At 39.3% G+C, this 25124-nt stretch overlaps 1 protein-coding gene across 2 annotated transcripts in view; it reads right to left on the bottom strand.

The window, feature by feature from the left end:
- The window catches only part of Tank (TRAF family member associated NFKB activator), a 76387-nt gene extending 59638 nt beyond the window's left edge, over positions 1-16749 (bottom strand). The window contains exon 1 of one of the 2 annotated variants that reach the window (XM_048425697.3): positions 16604-16749. The gene's annotated coding sequence lies outside the window, so the exon portion shown is untranslated. Of the gene's footprint in view, positions 1-4035; positions 4185-16603 lie in introns of those variants that run through there. The other variant, XM_048425696.3, reaches the window with a different exon arrangement.
- Positions 16750-25124: the final 8375 nt, after the last annotated feature.

The following is a 25124-nucleotide window of genomic DNA, read 5'->3' as shown; positions in this document are numbered from 1 at the left end:
ACGTGGCTCAAACTGAGGTTGCCAGGCTTGCAGTGCAAGGACTTTTACTTGCTAAGCCATCTAGCTAGCCTTAGAATAATTAACTTGAATTAAAACAACAACAACCCCTACAGTTATTTATGTATGGATTGTGAGTGGGGGAGGGGAGAGGACATCCTGGCACATGTGGAATCCAAAGAACAATTTGAGGAAGCTGGTTTTCTCTTTCTGTCATATGGGTGCCCAGGATCAAACTCAGGTTATCAGACTTGGTAACAAGTTCCTTTACGCCCTGAGCCATGGAGTTGGCCCTAAACTATTAATGGCCATTTCATTATAAATGCCTATTTCAGACATTTTTGGTTACTGCTAAGAATCATCTTAGACAGGCAATGGAACTTAGCAATACACACCTGTAAACTATGGAGGACATGTCAGAACACACATGAATACTACTTTCATGAGAATGCAGGCATTACGTGAATGGCTATTTGGCTATTTTAATTTATCACTACGTTTTCTATGTCAAAAATAATTATAGGGGTAAGATGGCTCACTGTGAAACCCACATAAATAGCTAAGTGAAGTGGAATGTACTTATATCCTAGCATTCCTATGGCGAAATGGGAGGCAGACAGGAGAAATGACCTGAAGCTGGGCCAGCTAGCCTGGAGTACATACAGCTCAGCAGAAACAAGAGACTCTACCTTAACAAGGTAGAGGTGAAAACAGAATCCTGAAGGGAGTCCTTCTGACTTTCGCACATGTACCATGGCATACACACATTTGTTCATGCCCTCCTCCCCCCGACACACACAGAAATGCGAACACAAATAAAAACGAAATCTTAAAAAAACTGACACGATGAGGGTTTACCATATAGTGAGTATTTTTAAAAAATCATATTCATATACAAAGTTAAACTGCAAATGGAAATCACCTGCTGATACAAAACTACTTCTCTCCTGATGACAGCTGTTTATCTTTCCTTTCTAACATTTTAAAGGCATAAATATCAGCAGGGATTTTAACTCATTTGTGTTCAGTTCTGTCAAGTGAAGTCTGTGCTGTTATCTTGTCTTAGTACTGTTCTGCTGCCGTGAAGAGATGCCATGATCACGGCAGCGTATTTAAAAAAAAATTAATTGGGGCTTGCTTACAGGTTCAGAGGGTCAGTCCATAGCAATCTTGTCTTTTGGAAGCAGCAACTGAGAGCTTTAAATCCTGATTCTTGGGCACCAAGGCAGAGAGGGAAATTCTGAGCCTTTTGAAGCCTCAAAGCCCACCCACACTGACTCACCTCCTCCTCCAAGGCCACACAGCCTAATTCCTCCTAAGGAGCTCACCAGACTGGGTATCAAGGCTATTCTCATTTCATCCACATCTCCTTTAGAACTTACACTGCCATTGCTCCCCTGCTTGCTCTGGTGCACTTCAGTAAGTAAAGGAAAAGAGGTAAGAAAATGTCTTTCAAAGTCAAGATTATGAACTATATTCAGAAAAGAATAACATAGGATAACACAGGACAACCTTTAGGGTGGATGGCTAATGTAGTCCTTTGAACTAGGTGCAGTATATGACAGATGCTCCAATAAACTAAGGGGTGTTAGAAAAGGCAAGAGTACCTTGTTCTAAGCAACTGGAAAATATGCCTTTCAGACCTTTGTAGTATAGATGTCACATTTTCAATCCCTAATCTTTAAAAAGATTAAAAAATAAAACAGAACAAAACTTTTAAACTTGTGGTAGAATATACACAACATAAAACTGACCACTGACTATTGTAAACTTTCCCTTTTTTAGAACAGGGTCTCACTTATATGGAACTTGCTATGTAGACCAGACTGGCCTTGAACTCAACAGAGATCCTGCCTCTGTCTCCCAGTATTGTGACTGAAGAAAGGCACGTGCCCCCATGCCTGGCTTTCCTTTCTTCTTTTCAGACAAGGTCTCATGTATCCCAGTCCCCTACCTCAAAAGATAAAATAATTTTTCAGTCACTTAGAAAATAACTGATTAAATTTTGACCACTCCCTCCCCCCCCCACCCCGTGTGTGTGTGTGTGTGTGTGTGTGTGTGTGTGTGTGTGTGTGTATGTGTGTGTGAGTCAGAGGACAACTTTGGGAAGTTGGTTCTCTCCCTCTACCGCGTTAGTCCTGAGGACAGAACTCAGATGCCAAGCTTTGTGACAGGCACCTTTACTTGCTAAGCCATCTCATCCACTTAAAAACTGATTGGAAAAAATTATTTGGGGAGAAAAATGGCTACCCACTTGTAGTTTGGTTTCTGCTGGTATGATAAACACTACAACCAAAACCAATTTGAGGACGAAGGGGTTTACTTCACATACCACTATAATCCATCACTTGAGGAAGCAGGGCCTCAAGCTCGGGGCACAGATTTTGGAGGGGCCCTGCTTTCTACCTTGTTTCCCCTGGTTTGCTACACAGTGTGTTTTCTTATCAAGTTCTGACCCGCCTGCCCAGAGATGGTAGTGCTCAGAGTGGGCTGGACCCTTCCACGTCAACCAGCCACCGAGAAAATGCCACACAGACATGTCCATGGGCCAATCTGATGGCGGCGGTATCTCAAGTGAGAATTTCTCTTCCCAGGTATTTCTAGGTTTGGTCATATTGCCAAAAACTAAGATGCCACTCATGAGAGAAATTATCTACAGTATACAAAAATAATTTCAGATGTTTAAATGAGCAAATTCTTAAAAAGAGATAACATAGGAAACAATTCCAATAATTTGTGAGAAGATGATAACCTTGGATTTTACAAAACCAGGCACTTAAAGTCAAGTGACTAACAGTTCTTGAAAATATCTGGCATATATCATGAAGGGTTACTACATCTGTCTCTTCCTGAGTGCTAGGACTAAAAGCCACCGTGTTTGGCAACAACTGTATCTTTTTTTCAAGACAATAAAAGAAAAAAATGGGAAAAATGAACGAAATAAACAATGGTCCATCTTGAGGAATGCCATCGTGACAACAATCACCTACATACTTTACCAAGTATACTTTTGTTCTAAAGTCTAAAACAGCAGTCACAGAACAGTATGCCTGATCTCATCTTCATGGGGGGATAAAATAACACGATTATGCATCTTTAAGAGATACAAAAGGCTCTGTCTTACATAATTGGAAATGATTTAGTGGGGTTTCACATTCTCAAAGGTGACAAAATGATTTTTTTTTTTCGCAAGAAAGTGGTGCTTGTTTTTCTGCTCCAAGTCGCGAACAGTAGGGCATCAATTTTCCTTCAACTCCGCACCACTTCACTTTCTACACTCTATACTATCATTTCTTCTTTTACGATTACGTCTTAAAAGCATCTGTGAGAGAAAAGAGACCCTGGGAGGTTGCTCAGTGCAGCTTGCCTAACAGTGAGAGAGCCCCAGTCCTCTGGGTACAGCATCTTTCCGAACCTTGTTCGGATTTCTTGACAATCACCAATTTTTTGGTGGTAGCCAGTTTACACCGCGGTGGGGACTGTCTGGTTGCCTGGTGTACACGGGTGGCTACCTCTGCTCTTTGCACCTCAAGCCACCCATTCTCTCCGGGACCCATGGGGGAAGTTACTCAACTTCTCATTGACAAGACTCTGGTGACACGCCACAGGAAAGCCGAGGAGGGAATTGTGCAACTCCCGGGATAAACAGAAAGAACCTACTGAGCGTTCGAGAGTACAACCGTCAGGGCGGCCGCTTCTGCAAGTCAGCCTCTCTCCCGCGGAGAAGTAGAGGACTCCGGGGTCCTCCGCACCCCAACTCCGCGGGCTGGGTCGCACTCATTTCCCGCCCCTTGGAAGCCGCGCCTGGGGACTGTCGTGAAGCCGAGGTCGCGGGCCAGAAAAGCCCCCCAGGGTCAGCTCGGGGCAGGGACCGGCGCTTTCCCTCGCTCTGGATTCCACCGTAAACTCGCTGTGGCCACAGCTCCGCTTCTCCCAGGCCACCTCGCTGCAGCGCGCCCCTCCGGCTCACACACCCTAGTCCTGCGTCCTCCTGCTCGGCCGCCGACCCAGACACCCCAACTCGCACTTTTTACTCACAGTTGAGGGTTTCCGCCGCGGTCTCTCACGCCAAAGGTCGCCGGTGCCCGGCAGAATGACTACAGCCGGAAGTTGCTTTCCGTTCCAGTTCAGAGGGCAGCGTCTGCGCGCCGAGTAGTGAACGCTTCACCTTCCAGCCGCAGGGCCAGGCCCCGCCCCACGTCCTTCCTCTTGCAAAAGCCCCGCCCACGAAGCCCCGCCCCCGCCAAGCTCCACCCCAGCCAGGAGCCACAGAGAAAGTACGTCTGATAAGCATGGGAACCCTGTATTATAATTAAAGATCATTTCAGTGTCTTAGCTAGAATTTTGAGCAAACCATAAATAACTACTAATATCACCCTATATATAGGTTAGAGAACCACTCAGAAAAACGAGTTATTGTGAAATTCCTGTTTAGAGGAGGTAGGGAAAGACCCAGGAATCTGCATTTTCCCTAGCAGCCTTATGTGAATGTAATTAAGTGAATCAAATATTTACTTAATTATGTGTATTGAGAAATACTATACATACACGTCAATAGGTGTTTTCCCCCATTAGTAGTAATACTTTCCAAAGAACATACCTGCAAAACAAAATTCGATTGTTGGTAAATGGGAATAGAAATTTATTTTAAAATTTCCCATGGATTCAAAGTTTCTCATTATTCTATTTCCAGACATGCTTGAATTGTCTAAGAGAGACATGTCAGATGAACATAGTGAGAAAAACATCTTTACTCTGTTCGGACAAGAGGATTGCGTTCTGACTGTCCCAGTTTTTCTCTTCCTCTGGCACTTATGTGTGTTTTATTTAGGTCAGTAAGTCCAAGGATTCAAACACTTGCCAAGTTCCAGCGGTAAACTTGACTATTTGGGGCAACTTCTAAAAGTCAAAGCATAGTTTAGAAGAATTTTGAAACTCACATCAGCTGTGATAGCTTGCGCAGAACCTGCCCCCAAACAAGTCAATTAACTTTATAGCAAGGAAGCAGCAGGCTCACAGACCTGTATCCCTAACTGAGGAAGTGGATTGTGGGGAAGAGAGGACAGCTTTCTTTAAGGTGTGACCCATTCTCCTTTGGATGATTCTTTATGCATGAATATACACAGGCAACACAAACTGGACTTGATGGTCACTTGAAAAAAAAGGACATGAAAATCAAAAGTGGGTTTTTTTTTTTGGTAATAGGTAATCATGTTAAATGTGATACAACACTGCTTACATTAAATGCTTTGCTTTTTCTAGAGCAGGCTTAGGTGCAAAACAAAATTGAGAGGAAGATCTAGAAATTTCAAATATGCCCCTCATCTCCACATACATAAGCTTGTACAAGGTCAAGATCTTCAGCCTGAGGCTGAAAACGCTGCTATAAACAACAATGTACTAGTTTCATTAGGAGGAATAAATTATCAACTCCTTAAGGCAAATGCAGGCTTCTGAGGGACGGTAAGTATATATGTAGTTTGTTAGGAAACTGCCAAACTACTTGTACTCCACCAATGACAAAGGAAAGTTTCTGTCCCAACAGGCCTTGCCAGCTTTTGGAGTTCTCAGTGTTCTAGATTTTGGGCATTCTAATAGGCAACGGTGTCTGATTGTTTTAATTGATGGCTTCTGGGAGAGGAAGAGGGGCTGGGTCCGATGACACACGGACTTTCCACGTGTGTCCTCACTTGTCTGGTCTTACCCTGTCACTCTGGATGGCCAGGAAAACTCTGTGTAAGCAAGCTGGCCTTGAACTCACAGATGTCTGCTTGCTTCTGTTTCCTGGGTACTGGGATTAAAGGCACCAGCTACTGTGGCCACCTGATAATGTCTTTTAAAGAACAAAAATTTCAAATTTCCATCAAGTCTAGCTCATTCAGCATTGATTTTGAGTATATTTGAAGCTGCTCTGAAATTTTTGTTGAAATTATAGAGTTAATACGTTCAGAACACAGGACTGAATGTATAGCCATTTGAAACATGAATGTGCTACAAACTTCGAATAATGAAAACCAAGTATTTCTTAAATCTGTATTTTTCTTTTCATTCCCCGCATGATAATCACAAAGAGAAGTGACTGTACTTCTAAAATGAGTGTGGCTACTCCGACAATAATTTAAAACAGATGAACTTTTAAATCAAAACAGCGACATATTTTCCTATAACAATTATGATTTTCATCAGAATTGACATATAATATATTTATTGAAGATTAAAAATATAGTGTCGTGGACATCCATAGGTAGAAGAATAAAACTAGAACCATACCTCTCACCTATACAAAAAATTAACTCCAAAAGAACCAAAGACTTTAACATAAGACCTGAAACTCTAAAACCGTTAGAGAAAAATGTAAGGGAGATCCTTTTAGATCTAGACATAGGTAAGAACTTTCAACAGTACTCAAGTTGCTTGGGGAAATAAGGCTAATAATTGATAAATGGAACCTCATGTTAAATAAGTGATGAAATAGCCTACAGAATAAGAGTCTTTGTTAGCTATACATTTGACCATGGATTAATATCTATAATATATAAAGAACTCAGCAAATTAAGCAAGGAAACAACTCAATCAATGAAATAGACAATGCTCAAAAGATGAAATACAAATGACCAACAAACATATAAAAATGTTAACTATCACCAACTGCCAGAGAAATAAAAATCATAACTATATTGGCATTCCTCCTTACCCTAGTCAGCATGGCAACTCTTAAGAAAACAAACAAAAGCAAAATGCTTGCTGGCAAGAAATGGACAAAAGGGAACCATTATAAACATTGTTGGTAGAAATGCAAATTAGTCCAGTCACTACAGAAGTCAACATGGAGGTTTCTCAGGAAACCAAAAGTAGATATGACCCAGCTACAACCAAGTTGACATATCACAGAGATATCTGCATGTCGATATTTATAGAAGCACTATTATTCACAATATCTCTTACGGAATCAAAGAAGGTATCCAACAACAGAAATGTATACAGAAAATGGATTTTGTAGTTTTAGCTTTCATTAGAAGTTCCTAATTTTAAACTAGATACATAAAATCATACATACACACACACACACACACACACACACACGACACAGAAGTGGAAATGAAACTGTCTAGGGGAACAAAAGGGATAATGGGAAGAGAGAGGGGTGAGAAAAGGGTAGGAGGGTGTGGGGGTAAATAATGCTCAATGTACGATATATGCTTTATGAAAACCTTAAAAACTATATTGAACTAACACTGGGAGAAGTATTTTTTGTGTGAATATTTTTGCATGAATTGTTGAAGTATATAAAACCAATAATGAGAGGAAATGAGTAGACAGAGCTGGAAATTTGAGTCTCTGTCGGAGCTTGCTTTTTATATATGATTTCTATTTTAAAAGACCAATAGTAAGTTTTACTTAGCCTGGCATTCTTTTCATAGTGAAAAGCAGACAGTCTGTGTAAGCTAGGATCTGTGCTGAAGAACTAGTAACAGCCAGACAGAAAGTGAGAACCACAGAGAATCCACACATCTAACTAGAAAGGGCTAGACCAGGTTTCAAATGAGTAAATACAAGCCAGCATTCAGGAGGCAGAGGCAGGCAAATCTCTGTGAATTCAAGGCCAGCTTGGTCTACGGTGGATTCTAGGATCGCCAGAGCTATGTATGAGATCCTATCTCCAAAAAAACAAAGCAAAACAAAATGCAAATGAGTCAACACAAAACAAAGCATATCTTTGAGAAGATTATGCTCCACAAGGAAAACACAGTGAATATTTTGGAATGTGATTTGTAGGAATGGCAAATAACCAGAATTCTTCCCCAATTTTTTTTGCATATTTGGGGAAAGAATATACAAATATATACTCTCTGCCCTCAGTGTCACAGTTTGTCCCCACTGCCACCCATTGTTTAAACCACTATCAATTCATAATAATCATAATAACCTTATAACTATTCTCACATTTTCTCTTGTTAAATTTTAATGTCAACATGTTCCTAGACTTTATCACCTAGAGTACTGTATGTCATCTTATCACATTCATGTAAAATCCAAACTATGAAGCTGGAATGAATATTATTTCCACATCTCTAGATAGTGTCCCAGCGCTCTGGAGGTGAAGGCAGGAGGATGAGTACTTCAAAGTCAACCTTGGCACATAGAGAGTCTGAACCAACCTGAGTTGAATGAAACTTTATCTCAAAAGAAAAAAGAAAAATCCCTTATTTGGGGCTGAGTATGTCGCCTGTTGGTAGAGTGTTAGCCTCAAATACGTGAAGCCTTGTGTTTTATTGCAGCACTGCACAAACCAAGGGTGCACGTCTGTAATTCTAGCACTCAGGAGATAGAGGCAGAAGGATAAAAAGTTCAAGGTCGTCTTCGGACACAAGTTCCATTTCAGCCTGACTACGAGAAGCCTTACCTCTCAGGGAAAACACATAAAGAGCCCAAGGCAAAATGAGATTCTTGAAAGTATCAAGGGAATAAGAAGAGGAGCCAGGTTACAGTGATGTCTGTCATCTATCTATCTATCTATCTATCTATCTATCTATCTATCTATCTATCTATCTATCCATCCATCCATCTATCTATGTAGAGATAAGAATGCATAGATAGAAATAGATGATAGAGATAATTAGATAGATGATAGATAGATAGATAGATCAAAATCAAAAGAGAAGTGTCATACTACCTGCAAGCAATTATTAAGATTAATGGCAATTTGATGGCTGGACAGATGATTCAGTGGTTAAGAGCACTGGTTGCTTTCCCAGAGTACCACATGCTGGCTTTACAACAGTCTGTAAGGTGATTTTCAGCAGTTTGTAATTCCAGTTCCAGAGGATCTGATGCCATCTTCTGGCCTCGGGGGACACTTATGGTACATAGGCATACATTCAGTCAAACAATCATACACTTAAAACAAACAAAAAATTAAAAAATAACAGCAGTTTTGCTTTAAAAACCAACTGAAAATTCAGGAGAAAAAGTGTCAACCAAGAATTCTATATCCCAGCATGAAGGAGGTAGAGGCAGGTTCATCTCTGTAAATGTAAGGCTAGCCTGGTCTACAAGAGCTAGTTCCAGGACAACCAGGACTATAACACAGAGAAACCCTGTCTCTAAAACAAAAAGAAAAACAACAATAAAAAAGAATTCTATATCCAGCAAAGCTATCCTTTAGAAATGAAGGAGAATAAAGACACTTTGACATTAAATAAAAAGTGAATAAGTTTGTTGTTAATAGACTTGCCATAAAGAGCAGTAAAGGAAGTAAGGGAAGATGGAAATTTCAGAAGCTCTCTAGAGTTGAAACCATATAAAGAAACAACAAACTTTAGTACAATCAGTCAACTACATAAACACAAATTCCAGCATGATTCAGTTTTTATTTATAACGTCTCTCTTTTATTTTCTCCATGAGCTTATAATATATAAAAATAATTTGCAAGAAGACACAAGGAATTAAACTAATAGTATTCTGTAGTTTATGGATGTTACTAAAACTAATTTAAGTGAATTATTTTTCAATTCAATTAAATTATTTTAATCTCTTCATGACCCCTAAGAAAACATCTTTTAAAAATACATAAGAGAAAAATGAGAAGAAGTTAAATGGTGTAATGCAAAGAGTCACTTAAACACAGAAGGTGGAAGTAAGGAATTAGCTTTGGAGCCTGTCCTGGAACTAGCTCTTGTGGACCAGACTGTCCTTGAACTCACAGAGATCTGCCTGCCTCTGCTGGGATTAAAGGTGTGTGCCACCACAACCCGGTAGTACAGTGGTTTATAAGAGCTTACAGAAGCATTCCCTAATTGACGGGATGGTGTCTGGGAACCCAATTCACTAGGATGTCTCAAGCTGTGCATGATGTACACGGGGCTTCTCTTGAGAAGATGGACTCCTGCAGACACGTGTTGACTATGCTTACAAAGTGTTGTTAGCTGCTGAGTCAGGCAGCTGCCAACAAACTACTCCAGATAGTTGCCAGCTTGCATTCACAGAATAGTTTACAGAAAGTGACAATGACATCAGAACATCTCCAATACAAACAAGACGCTATTGAAAAGGATGCTGATCAGCCAAGCTACCAGAGTAGTCGAATCAACCTTTGGAACAGAATATCATCTAAGAACATAAAAGCAATTCTTCAATACTGAGGAGGAAATATCTTACATCATAACGCTATGAGTTTAATTTTGCATTTTTACTTCAAAGTTAAGTTAGAATGATTTGTATTAGCTTATGATTTCTCCTGAAAAAAAGCTTAGTGATTGAATTTTGGAAATACTTCTTAAAACATACTAACTGTTTTCTATTGAATTTTAAAGTTGTTTTATTTAATTTGACAATAAAGCAAAATTAAAAGACAGCTTGGTTTTTCTTGTGAACTTTTAATATAAAAAGCCACATTGTCTAAACTGCCCCTCAACCATATTCTTAGTAATATTTAAAATTTGTAAATAGACATTCTATTGCGAATGTATGGAAATGATTAATGTTCCTTTAAAGATTTTTTTCTTTCACTAAAGAGATATTTAAATTTCATGATAATAACATGAGAGGTAATATCTAATCTTTTCCAATAATTCAGAGATGTTATTTTTAATTTATCATAACAAATTCTTCAATGAAAACTAGAAAATGATATCAGATCTGAGCAGATTCAGCTTCTTGTCTTGCCCTGGGTTGATAGGATTTCTCTGTTAACTGTGTTCTTGATTAAATACCATTGGTGTAGTTTTTAACCTGGCTAATCACTAGCAAGTTCACTTGTATTTCGGACTTTATTTTCAAATACAATGTCACATGAATGATTGTAAGTGATTATGGCATAAGGTTGTGCCATGGTAAAAAAATATAATGCTTGTAGGAATTTACTTAAATGTTCATTAGACTGGTCCCCCCAAGTGTTAATAATTATTCATCTACTGTTAAGCCTGGATATTTCTTCTTTGCTTGAACTTTTAAAAAGGAAGTATGGTATAAGAAATGCATACATCAAGAAGTACATGGCAGAAGTATTTTCTTATTAGTAAGTACTATAAAAGTAGATAGAGGGCAGAGCTTGACCAAACATGAACAATCCCACGTAGTCAAATGATCAAACTACATGCTGTCTAGAAGACACTATTTTAGATGAAAAGACACAAATAGACGGAAGCGAAAGATGTGGATTGGAGAGTCGACTCAGTGTGTAAAGAATTTGCCAAGCAAGCATGAGAATCCAAGGTTTTATCCCCAGAACTATGTAAAGCTAGAGGTTGCATCACCTGTCTATGATCCTAGCATCTTTACAGGAAGATGGGCGATGGAGACAGAATCCCTGGGAAATCAGAGGCCAAGCGGTCTGATGTACCCAATAGAAAAGAAAGCCAAACTAAACCAAGGGCACCTTTCTCAAAGATGGAAGATGAGAACCACCAGCATTTGGGAGTGTCCTCTGATCTTTGGAGGTATGCCATGATATACATGCACATGAATTCATGGATACTTACACACACAAAAACACACACATTGTACACAAACACACAAAGATAAAATAATAACAATAAAAGATGAAAAATATTTTTGCTTATAATCAAAAGAGAGATGGGTAACTGTACTAATATTAGACAGAACTGAGTAAAAACCTTCTACAGGAGACAAACCCTAAGATTATATCACCAAGAAGAGTCATCCACCAAGAGATAACAGTTATGTACACAAATAGCAAAGAGGGCCTTAAAGTAAATGAAAAGAACATTTACAGAATTGAAGAGAAACAGACTACAATAATCATGGAAGACTTTGTTATGCCATATTTGATGATGAATAGAAAAACAGACCAGAGAGGGGAAAGATAACTTGGAACACTACTGTATGTCAACTAGGCCAAACCAATGTAAACTAAGCACTGTACCAACAGAAAGCAGAACACACACTCTCAGCAAAGGGACAAGGACACTTCTCCAGGATAGACCCTCCAAATAGTTGGAGATAGATAGTTAGAGATAGATAGACAGATAGATAGTTGCCCCCTCCAAATTCTCAATGTATTTCAGAAGATTGAAATCATTTGAAATATCCTCTCTGGCAAAGATGGAATGAAGATATTTGTCAGTAATCCAAGGAAAACTGGAAGAAACATCAACCTCTGAAAATCAACACAGTCTTAAACTACCGATGAGTCAAAAGAAAATCACCAAAGAAAGTAGATTTTGTTAGAGATTAATGAAAATAAAATTTGCAACACATGAAAGCTTATATAATAAAAATATTGCTCAATGAGACCTTAATTCCAATCAGCACCCACATTACTTCACCAGGGGCTGGTGAAGTAGCTCGGCGTATGAAGACACTCACCAACAGGCCAGACCCCCTGAGCTCAATCCTGAGCACAAACAAGGTAGAAGGAAATAACTAGACCCCCTCAAGTTGTCTCTGATCATCACACACCATAAACATATAAATGTGATGAAAAAGACAAGAAAAGCAAGCAAGCAAAGCAGGGGTGGGGAGCTAGCTCTGCCAGAAAATGCTTCCTTCCAAGCATGGAGACCTGAATTTGATCTCCAGAAACCAGGTAAACAAGTAAATGGGGCTTGGCGGTGGGCTCTTGTAATTCTATTGGTAGAGAATCTGAAGTAGGTGGAATAAAGTAAGACCCTGCATATTTCAAAGAACTAGAAAGAGAAAAATAAATTACCAGGGGAAAGAGATGAACACAGATTAAAGGAGGGATAAGTAAAAGAAACAATAAAAAAATTTTAAGACTCAATAAAATAAAAACATCTGGATTAGTTGTAACTACACTAATACAGACGTCAATAACAAAGGAAACTGACTTGAAGGGAGGAGGTAGGATGATAGACAGGAGTTTATAGTTCCTGCTTAATTTTTTTCTAAAATTGTTCTAAGATAATTTAACTGACTTAAATTGTTTATGATTAAAGAGCAAATAAAACTGCAATTAAAAACTGTAAGGAAACGTGCACAGTGAGCTTGTGTAAGATCCTGGGGTCAATCCTCAGCATGTCCCATGACTACCCCATGCACACCTCCAAAGTAAAACCAAATCAGTCCTACTGTAAACTTAGTCTGATATGAAAGTGAGATATAAACAGCTACCAGATGTAGTTAAAATGGTGCTAAAATTCCCTAGGCTTCAATATTATTAGAAAACAATAAAGGCTTAAAAATACATAGCTAAGCAATCAACCAGGAACTGAGAAAAGTAAAATAATCTTTAAAATATCAAGAAAATATTAACAAAGGTAAGCCAAAAGATGTTTTTATAAAGCTAAGTATAAAATGTCACACCCAAGGGATTAGTTCTGTGATATACAGATCAAGAAAAAGAGAGAAAAAAATAAGTACTAGAAAATTACGGAAAGGGTAAAAAAAAATGTGTAGGATATTATCCTATTTGTCTATAAATTTGAAAAAAAGTTGATCAGAAGAATTTCTTTAAGAATAGTTTCAAAAGCCTGCACAGATTCTAGCCAGACAGAATCCCAGCACTGAAAAAGAGGAAGTGGACACCACCTCCCACCCTAACCAAGAAGCTGTCTGTAATTGATATTCAAGGTAAAAGAAAAATCAGTTTTCTACAGCGAGGTCTCACTGGGTTTGTTAACTACACTTCAGGCATGCCCGGTGCCCAGGAATGGCTGGCCAACACAAAACAAACTCAATAGTATTTTTGTAGACTTCTTTTTTTTTTTTTGGTATCATTTTGCTTTGTTTAGATTTTTTGTTTGTTTGTTTTAATGGTCTTTTGCTTGTTTATTTTGATTTCCATTTGTGTGTGTGTTTCTTGGGGTTTTGTTTTTGTTAGAGAGAGAGAGAGAGAGAGAGAGAGAGAGAGAGAGAAGGAAGAACACAAGGTTGGGTGAGTAGAGAAGCAGGGAGGATCCGGGAAGGATTGGAGGAGGGGAAACCATGATCAAAATATATTGTATGAAAAAAATTTTCAATTAAAGATTACTTTTCAAAAAAATTGTCTTCCAAGAAAACCTACACTGTGTGAAGAAAAAGCACTAAATTTGCAAAGATATAAAACAATAGAAGTCGTTGGAAAAGGTTGTGCGTAGTGACTTGCAAGCAGGAACACCAAGGTCGATGCTTTGGATCTCTTCCCTAAACATTTCGAGGAACAGACCACGTGCGTGAAACTGTCATCAGAATATGGAGTGTTTCAGCATTTTTTTTCTCACTTACTTTCTGAAAGTAAACTTTAGTATCGAAACTCATCACTGATAGCTTCCATAAAATGAAAATATAGATGAATTTGCCTTATGAATATGAATGCAAAAATTCTCAGTAAATCACAAACATGTGCTTTCCAGTATGTATTTTCTTAATGTAAACTAGAGACAAGATAATCAATTTGGACACACATTTTTCCTTCCCTCCTTGGATGTAACTTTCGAAAGCTGTTTGCAGGGAGCATATGAACAGCTGCTTTGTTTATAGATCTGCTTGCTCTGCCTGGATAGGGCTCCTTGGCTTCCAACCACATGGTTTCCCTTCTTTTCTGTTAGTTTGAGCTGTGAACCGAATTGTGAAGCCAAAGTGAGAGAAGAGAGGCGTCTAAGCATGTGGATCGAAGAGAAAAAGGAAATGTGTAGGCTTGGTTTGGGTTGATCAACCAATTTTATTATTTGAATCCGAGAAATAACAGAATACAGTTTCTAATTATAAATCAGCTCGGTCACAGAAACACAGCGGCAACTTGATTTCTGCTAAGTCTTTTAAAATAGCAGATCACTGCCTCATTGGAAATGCTGAAATCAGAGAGTTATCTCTAATGTTACAAAAGACATTGAATATTAACATTTATATTTTTATTAAGTGCACCCTTAATAAGTCAGGATATATATATATATATATATATATATATATATATATATATATATATATAAGCATTTCCCTCAAGCCAACAGCCAATCTCATTCTTCATATTAACCACTGGGGAAATTCCCCTGAGATCAGAAATATAGAAATATAACAGGCGACTGCTTGCTTCTCTGCTATCAAGCCCTGATCCAGAAATTCTAGCTGGTATGGTGAGAAAACAAGGAGGAAGTATGTCACATGTTCCTTTTGATGTAGAAATCACATATAAATTGGATAATTTTGAAAGAAATAGATTGATAAAATGACAAGATAAAAATTATGAAATCGAGATGTTAGCTGTAGTTAAAACACACTAGAAAGAAGATGCAATCAGGGATAATTCCCTTATTGTGCACATAAGAAGGAGACAAAGCTTGGACTATATTCTACTATTTATATCTACAATGTATAATGTAAAGGACTCCATATGCTTACTGAGGCCTCAATACATAGAAAGACAGGATGGTCACAGACATGAGGGGTTTTTACTACATGGACAATCATTTCCCTTAAGTTAGTGAACACATTTTCTAAAATTCCAACCAGATGGTTTTCCCAGGGGGAATTTAACAGATTTGTTTTGAACCATCCTGGTAGCCATAATCACAAATGTTTAAGAGAAATAATTGGACATCGCTCTAGAATCCTCGTCGGCTTCTGGGCATCATTTTAGGCACGATGAGTTGACATACAGTTCCACATCCCCCAGAGGCAGACTAGTGTGCTAGGTGTATACTTACACCATCGGAACTGTCTTCCTAGGGGACCAGAGAGATGGCAGTGGATGAGTGAGAAGGGACACAGTTTCCAGGAACGACTTGATTATTCTGTGACTTGGACGAAGTCATTTTCTCTTTTCCCCATCCTACTGCAGCTTGGGTAAAACATCCCAAACATTAGTCTGACCCCTGTTAAAGGGCAGGGCAGCGATGATAAAAAGCCAGGGGAAATGAACTGGTAAGAGGTTTTAAGCCTTGTCTGACTATGCCATTGAACAAGTACCCCCGAAAGTATACAATCATTTCCCTCTAACAGACACTCCTATCGAACGTCTGAAAACATGACAATATTGACAATAGTTCTTGATATTTAATTTATGATTATCCTTAAGAAAATAATATTACGTAGTCTTCAACATTAATTATGGTGATGAAGATAAAAGGAATTGTTGGTAGCAAAGTAAGATGTGATTCCTGTATTTAGAAATCCTTAAAAGGCTAATAATTGATGCCATAAAATATTCATACCACATATTTCTTATGAGACTAAAAGTAAGCAAATTTCCTATTTGAATGGACACATTTGATCATGCTGGGATTGATTTTTTGAAATATCAGCAAAAAGTATGACTACATATTCTTTCAACTTACTTTCAACTTAGCAAGCTAACTTAGGCCAAATGTTTCTCAGTGTTATGGTATTAAAAAAAATCACTTCTTGAGAAGACTTACATATCAGCTATAAACCTACAAAATTCATTTCAATTAAAGACATAAAAAAAATTCTAGCTTAAAGGTTAGAGGAAAAGAGAAAAGAGCCACAAGTGTTCTAAGTTTTCCTTGGATTCTGGCTTTTTTAAAGGCCAGATTTCTAACTGTGACAATGATGACAGAGACATTACTGACTCGTGTCAGGGGCTGCTTAGCTGACTGGTACAGGAATGGCACAGATCTTGCCGTACTTAAGGCATTCCAACCCCCTTGCTATGCTAACAGTGAATAGGAATTAGGAAGATTTGATTACCTTGTTTCCAGGTTAGCCGCTTCCCTTCACAGACTGCTTTCCTTTAAAGCTGTAGGCAGGTACACATACTGGAAGCCATTTGTTTGCCCCGGCTCTACTGCGGAGTGGGGCTGCCTGAACTGTCCAGAGCTCTCCCTTGTGTTGAACTGGGGACTTCCACTGAAAAATCCCCTGCCTTGAGGACTTCCTTATTTGTAACCATCAACAGCCAATCAGGGCAAGATATTGAAATGAAGCAAAAACTACCAGAAAATGTTCTGAAACCACCCGTGACTATAACTCTGACTTCCTTTTGAAGCAATGATATTTCACCTGAATAGTGAAGGCATTAAAAAAAAATTAGAAATTGTAAACATGGAATTTTGGGGAAGAAACATTTTTCATGTAGAGAGTTTTAAAGGTGAGCTTACTTGGAAAATGGCATTTTAGTCATTGAGTCGCATTTGACCCCCAAATCTTTGTGTTTATAAATAACAAAACCCAAATTTTCTTTGTTTTCTGACTTACAGAGGTCACTTGGCTGAAGCCTGGGGAAAAAAGAAATAAGGCATAACTTAAGATTCTAGAGTGTGACCATTGATATTGGCAAGAAAGGTAAAAGCCAAGATGTCTCTTTTGACAGAATTTCCAGTTTGAGACATTGGTCGCCGTCTACATAGATGACCACATGTTCTAGCACAAGGGGCGGGAAGTGCTTCTCTCAGGCCATGGGGAACTAACCTGTAAGATTTACATGCACATGGAAGGCAGCGATATTTGGACATTTTTTTTGTCATAAAATTTTAGACCTGGAAATTTAGACACCTTCTGTCCCATTTCCCTTTTGCTACAGAGGAGGAAACAGGGGAGAAGGAGCCCTCGGAGTCACCAAGTTAGGAGCATCAGCTGCTATATGTGGTCTGTATCTAAGTGCAACTTCATACTCACCCTGTGTGATCTGAATCTAAGTGTGATTTCATACTCAGGGCACTGTGCTCTCCTGTGGCAAGGCCAGGGACCAGGACAAAACTGGATACTGTGGGCAGTCTCCCTGCTGAGTTAGAAAGTCCTTGGAGGCATCCCCCAGAATTCCAGGGAATAGAATCGGAAATTTACAGTTTCTGATTCGTGGTCTGGTTTCGTTGCCACGTTAAAGCACTACCATCTCTTAAATTACATTTTAAACATATCAGAGGTACTGCTGTGTCTTGTGGAATTATTCTCTAAAACTACATTTTTTTTTAAGTTTCGAAAGTGCTGAGTAAGCACATAATTAAAACTGTTCCCTTTACTCGTAAATACACAGTGAGGCATTTCTTCCAGTGTTGTGTACTTAGAACAGTCTCACCGAGGAAATAGCGAATATTAAACCTGATTTTGTGCAATGGAAAACAAGATCTAGCAGCGTAAGTACAACCAAGAGAAATACCAAAAGCTTAAGGTATCATTGGTGTGAGGAGTTTTACTCCTTAGGAATTTACAGTTTATGAAGCAAGCTTTTAAAAGTACATTTTTTTTGGGGGGGAAGAGGTGCTCCCAAATCGACCAGGAAATACTCCCATTTCTGTTCCCCCATCCTGTCCTGCCTCCCTCTGTTATTTACTTTGGCCATTAAGTTTGGCTGAAGATCAAACTACTGAAAACTGGCTTTTCCTGGAATATTGGCCTCAACCAGGTGGGACACAGAGAAAGGCTTCCAAGACCACGGTATAGAAGCTAAGTTAGAGATGCTTTCTGAAGAAGTTATGTGCAAGCGTGTGAAATTAAAAGCCCAAGATACCATTGACTAATTTAGACTCTCGGCAAGGTAACTGAATATTTTACCTTGTTGTCTTTATTGACGCCCTTGTCTATTCCTGCCCCCTAGTCTACCTTTTCATCCTCTCAGAGAAATTCCAGTAGGAAAAGAAGAAGCAGAGAGTCATAGGTGGTAGGGGAAAACGAACGTCAAGCCCAAGTTAGGGGTTGGGGGGAAACTTAGGTGCTCATTCAGACAGACAAACGCCCAAGATTTGTTGGCTAACCCATAAAAGCAGCAGCACCATGGGGCAGGCGTGTTCTCAGTGTAAGTCCGTGTGCAAAGTCTCCCCATGAAGAATCCCCCATGACTGTTCTTTCCCCCTGCCTCTGACAAAGTACAAGACAAGGTCTATTTGCTAAGTGCTAACTGGGATTTGGTGCTGTTAACGGCTGTGTTTCAGGGAGACTCTGAGACCTGTGAATCCAGACAAGAAGTTAGGTAGGTATCTGTCAGGCACAGGAGTAGATGGTTAAACTTTACTTAGGTTATTTCACCAGGCACCTAGGAAGATGCGTGTTCCTGGGGCTTCTGGGAGTAGAAACATTTTCCTGGCTCTCATTGTTGATAGGCGAAAGCGCTAAGATTTTGTTGGTCTATAACCACAGCGGGACCGACTGATCCTGGCATGCAAATTACCATCAAAAACCTTACTTCCCTAGCTTCTATAAACTATGTGCAGAAGAGAGTAGCTGACCATGCGAGCTTGCAGCTTACTATAAATTTATGCCAAATATTTCTTTCTTAGTGGTGATACTTATGTTTGGTATCTGAAGGGACTCTAGCCAGCCCAAGCATGGTAAGCACGGCTCTGGCAGGCCTTGCCCTTCTCCCCATTCCCTCTGCCTTGCTAAGAACGGTTAGATTACATTCCTAAACCTAGCCACCAAGATCTACTCTCTTATTTGACCACTTTCTCCTCCTGAGACTGACACCCAAGGTCTAGTTATCAAAGTATTGAAGTCCAGAAATCAAAAGCCCCCTTTGATTCACCTAATTAACATGACCAGTTCAAATTAAACACCACATCTTCACACAGGGTTTCCCATTTATATATATAAATATTTTCCCATGAGCCACTTCTGCCTCCACTCTATCCAGAGGCAGCCCTTTGCCATCTTTGCCATCCCCTCAAGAAAATATCCACTGTCTCCTCTCCTTAGTTCTCTTTCCCTCCTCACCCATCCTCTATTTCCTGTCTTTGTCTCCTATTTGCCCTTTGTCCCTCTGGGGCAAATAAATCTCCTTTGTGCTGAGAACTTGATCTTGGGGGTCCTGAGCCGATATGGATCCTTTCAGTATCCAAGTTCCATAATATTTAGGGCTAGCATGAATGGGTGGGGACTATGAGGAGAGGAGCTAGCTAGGGAACTAACTTTATTTGTTACAATTCATATATATACATATATATATATATATTATTCTTTGGAAGTTCTATACATGTACATCCTTGCAACAAGCCATGTTTTATGCCCCCAGTTCTGCCAAAACTTTTCTTTCTCCTAAGAAGCCCATCTCCTACCTCATGTCTTTGTTCTGTGTGTATCTAACTAGGGTATGAGCATGGGTGGGAAATTCTTTACTGAAGCGTAGGCAACTTGTCAGTGGCTACATTGCTAAAGAAAGTGACACATCTTCCTTCAACCACCATTGACTGTCACTAGTCCCCCAAGAAGGTAGAGGGTCTCATTAACCCTCCCCTCTTTCATAATGAAATATTGACAAACTGAATCTTGAGTAAGCCTTGTGTAGGTGACCACAGCTCCAGTGAGTTCAAGAATACACCAGACATATTGGACCCAGAAGAACCTTTCTCAGACTCTCCTCCAACCTCCTGTTTTTATATTCCTTCTACCCTCTTCTAAGATATTCCCTGAGCTTTTGGAAATAGGAAGGAGTGTTACAGGTTTATATTTAAGCTATAATTCAATGATTGGCCTTATATCAGTACTTGTTTAATTGTTTGTTTAATAACCATCTATTACCTATTTCTTGAACTCTGGGTATCAAGCTTTGGAAGCGAGTGCTCTTACACACTGAGCTATCTCACCTGTCTGAGCTCATGAGCTTAAGATCGCTTGCAAATGACCATTTCTCATCTCATTGAGAAAGATGAATGTAGGATATGTCAGTCACCTTTATGTCACCGTGACAAAACATCTGAGAACATGGGTTAAGTGAGGAAGGATTTCTGCAAACTCTTGATCTCACCGATTTCATTCACTTCACGGTTATGTGATTCTCCTGCTTCTGGGTGCTTGTATGGTGAGGTAAAACATCGTTGCAGAGAGTCTGCAATGTCACCTAGGAGACAGAATGATACCAACACTCTTAGAGCCAGGCTGGGACAAGGCACATCTTTTAAAGACACACTTTTTTCCAAGCAGGCACACCTCTTAATAACGCATCACTAAGCTACAAATCCATCAGTGGGTTAATCTGTTGAGGAAATTCAAACCCTTATAATCCAGTCACTTTTCAAATGCTCACCATCTGGCTGTCAAGCTCTTAACACAGGCCTTTTGTGTGGGAGCATGAGGAAACGTCATAGCCCAGTCACTGCATAATGTGACACCACTGTGTGGGCAAAGAGACGGTTCTTAGCTGGGAACTACTCATGAAGAGTAGGCATCGAAGAAGTAAAAGAATAAGGTCAAAACTTTACTTCATACTTTTCCATAATCTCAAAGAATTTACAGTTTCTTTTAGGTTTAATTTATGGCGTTTGCTTGTTCTTATTGCTTTTTAAGTAGCTTTCTAAAAGACTTCATTTGCTTGTCAATATTATAGGAGAGTATATACAGTTTTGATGACAGACATGATTTTAATAATCTTGGCACTTCTTAAAATAAAGTTTTTTAGGTATACAAGCTGAGCAGTTAAGAGGTACTTTAGGTTTATTATCTGGAGAATGGCAATAAAAGTAGGGTTTTAGGTTCCCTAGCCTTCTGTCAGGCTCATTTATTTGACAAACAGTATTATTGGCTATCCAAAGAAAAAAAGCTGTTGTGACAGATAATGGACTAAAGACTGATAGAATCAAAATCTAGAAATAGCTGCACACACTTTAATAACTGGCTGATTTCAACATGAATTTTAATAGGAGCAATTACAAAGACCCTACAAATGAAACAAAAGGGAAAATGCTACTTGTGCCTAGGAAGGGTGGATAAGACTCAATGTAGGGGCAGACATACAAAACCGACTTGAGTTTTACTCGAGGCAGTCATGTGGAATCGCTGAACAATACCCCAAACTAATAAGAGCCTTGGAAAAAAGGAAGCACCGTTCCTGCTTCCCAGCTGTCTCTGAGACCAAAGACAAACAACTATTGAATACTCATCCATGCCATAAGCACATGATTTCAGGAAAGGGGAATGGTTTTGCCGGAGAAAAGGGAGAGGAAGCAAGTGTATTCAAATGCCATTTAAATTCTTCAAGGTGGGCCTCAGGCTAATGAACAGGATCAATTAGAAAACAAATTTGGTTTACTATAGAAAATTAATATTATTGTATTTAGAAAGTAAGTAGCTCACTTCAGGAAGCAACGCGTTTCCTCTTTCTTTACAAATAAATCAAATACATGACAAATGATGGTTGTTTGGGAACACTGAAAGGGGAGCAGAATCTCTGTCAATAATGACTAAAAAATTTTATGATGGCCCCTGACATAATTCCAAGTACTTAATTCATATCTCTTCATTCGATTTTTATAAGTACTCCATGGTGAAAGTGCTGGTCTACAGATACAAAAATGGATGCATAAAAAACCAAACTAACCTAGTCAAAGCACAAATAACTGGTATGCAGAAGCCCTCATATGTGTCTCCAAAGCCCATGGTTTTAGCAACTATCTACAGATAGCTGGCATGTCTGCTTGTCTACTGCCGTGCACTTAAGCATAGAGTCTCTTATTATTCAATCATTCAATCACTCACTCAGCAACAGTATAGAATTCAGGGTGGCGAAGTGTGTGAAAAGAAATTCAGATGTTTTCTCTGCTTTTTTTGATTACTTCGGCCATTCTGGAAGCTTCCAGACTAACAGAATAGTGATCAACTGAGAATGCACCACTTCCAACCTCCACTCTGTTGTGGAGTAGAATATTTATTTAACTATGTGAAGATGTATTACATTGTTAGTGTTGCAGAATAATTGCTTAACTATGTACAGATGTATTGCGTTTGTTTATGCTGCATTTATTTAATTTTGTAAAGGTGGGTTGCTGTTTCATCTTGCCTGCCTAAGGTACCTGATTGGTCTAATAAAAAGCTGAACAGCCAATAGCTAGGCAGAGGAGGGATAGACTAGTCTGATGGGCAGAGAGAGAAAAGGGGAGCCAGGAAGCCAGCAGGGGACCAGCTACCTGGGGGCCAGAAAGACAGACAGACCGGGAAGAAGCAGGAAGGCAGAATGAAAAGTATGTAGACGAGGTCACAGTGAGCCTTGGGGGCAGCACATAGATGAATAGAAATGGGTTAATTTAAGGTTTTATTTTGTTTTTGTTTTGTTTTGTTTTTTTTTTTTTTTTTTTGGAAAGGAGGGGTCCAGCAGTCCAAGAAAGCCGGGTACACTACTCTTTATCTACAAATTTGATCTTGGGATGGGCTTATGATCATAATACAGTTGGATAAAGCAAGAGAACAGTGTGGGGAAGGAGGGTGACGCAGAGGGCTGCTCTGGTTAAGGACTGGAGGAGCAAGCTAGGCTTACAGTCTCTTCTCAAATGCCAGTCTAGGCAAACGAAACTGCCTTGGAGGATGCAGTGCCATTGCTTAAGGAAAATGGTCATGTACATTTTGATTTCTCTGATTTATTTGTTCAGCTTTTTTTCCCCATTTCTAATCTGTTGCAGACAGCTTAGCCAGTTTATCGAGTACAAGATGAACTACTTATGTTTTCATTAAAAATCTGCAAGTTGACAGACTCCCATCAGAAAACGAGGCATTTTGTTCTAGAAGGGTCTATGTCAATCATTAGATGGCCTGCTTTCTCTTTCAGTACCTACGGCATTAAGCCATTTAGTTTATAGCCAAATAATGCTCTTATTTTGATCTATGCACTGGAATTCCTGTTGGATGAGAGTGAGATCCACCAACCAAAGCACCTCATCGGCATTTTCTTTCTAAACTGAGAAACATAGAAAAGGGCTTAAATAATCAGGATGTAATAGAAATTACTGCCTCCTATTAAAGAGGTTCAAAATTTATAAAAGACAGAAAACTAATATGTATGCCTAAAATAGGTTTCTCTTGGATTGATAAGTTGATGAAATTGAAATCGTTGCAAGACACCTAAGGTCACTGATAATTTTCCCTTTGAGTACACATTGCACAGTAATTTAGAACTTATACAGTGTCTAATATTAGTAGGATTCATAGTTCATACTTGTAATTCTCTGTGAATGAGGAGATAAAAAAATATGTCAGCTTGTCCGTAACCTCTAAGTCACAAAACAGTGAGAAAGAAATCAGATGGAAAGATAAACTGCCGAGACAGGAAAACCCATGGCCCTGGCTTTTCCATGACTTTAATAAAACAAGTCAGACTCATCATGAGATCTAACCTTTGAAAACTGTTTAACCCGATGTCTAGATGATGCTGGCAGGATTAACTGGCTGAAGCTTGCGGAGTGATTTCAAGGTTGTTTAGGGTACCGGTTAAGTTCCTTTGAAATTTGATTATATCTTGTAAGAGGCCTGATCCAGAACAGAAGATTCAATAAACATAGGTTCTAAGAAAGATCACAAGTTACGGTTATTCGGGAAAGGTTCAGATAGAGCGGAACGTGCAGAGCAATTGTGCGTGGGACATGCTACTTCTCTGGGTAACGTGGCTGAATGTATCCACTTCAAAGAAGAGGAAACCAGACAGGAAAAGGCAAACTGATGTGCTCAGTATCAAACAGCTGACCGATGGTGCTGACAGATTAGTAGGGGCATTAAAGAGCGAAGCTCTCAAGTGCCTGACCACTTGTGACGTTGTGATCTACAGCTGCTGGGAGCTGCACATACAAGGGACACACACACACACACACACACACACACACACACACACACTATGCAAACAATGATAGTAATACCACTAACAATAAAATTTAAAGGAAGATCCCTGGACCTTGCTTAGCCGGTCACCAAAATGGTAAATTCAGGAAAATATTTAGGTATAGTGATACTGACACCTGACAGATGATTAGGCCCCTTAGATTTGAAGTTTGCTTCTGAGTTTGGTTTCACTTTGAAGATTTAATACGATGACCTTCCTAAAATTTGAATTATAACTCATTTTTGTTTCACTTATATTAATTACAATGATAGACTCATTTCAAATAGATTACTGGCAGAACAACAAAATAGCTCTGGTTCTGTGTATACTTGAGGGGTTACGTAAGCATTTAAAAGTCTGGTCTTCCGCAATAAAGGTCGCCTCCACCCCCTGACATCAGTCAATGTCCAACTAGAAGACAGAAACCAATTAGTAATTTGAATGGGAAATTTTGATATGGCACATTGTGCCAGGTGCCCCTCTCCTAAGAGTGGGCAATAACTCATAAGACTATCCCGAGTCTCTGACAGAGTATCCAGGCAAAGAACCAATGTGGAGAAGAGACCTTCTCCCCCAAGACTGAGGTCCATACTGTACTGAAGAAGAGGTATTTCTAGATCTCCAGGTCACAGGAAGTTTGCCTGACTGTTCACGGTGTGCTGGGTAAACAGTGATTATTTCCCAAGTGTGGATGAACTG

This window comes from Myodes glareolus, chromosome 21, assembly GCF_982192425.1.
Source record: "Myodes glareolus chromosome 21, mMyoGla1.1, whole genome shotgun sequence".
Taxonomy (NCBI): Eukaryota; Metazoa; Chordata; class Mammalia; order Rodentia; family Cricetidae; genus Myodes; species Myodes glareolus.
This window is presented reverse-complemented; position numbering and strand designations above follow the sequence as displayed.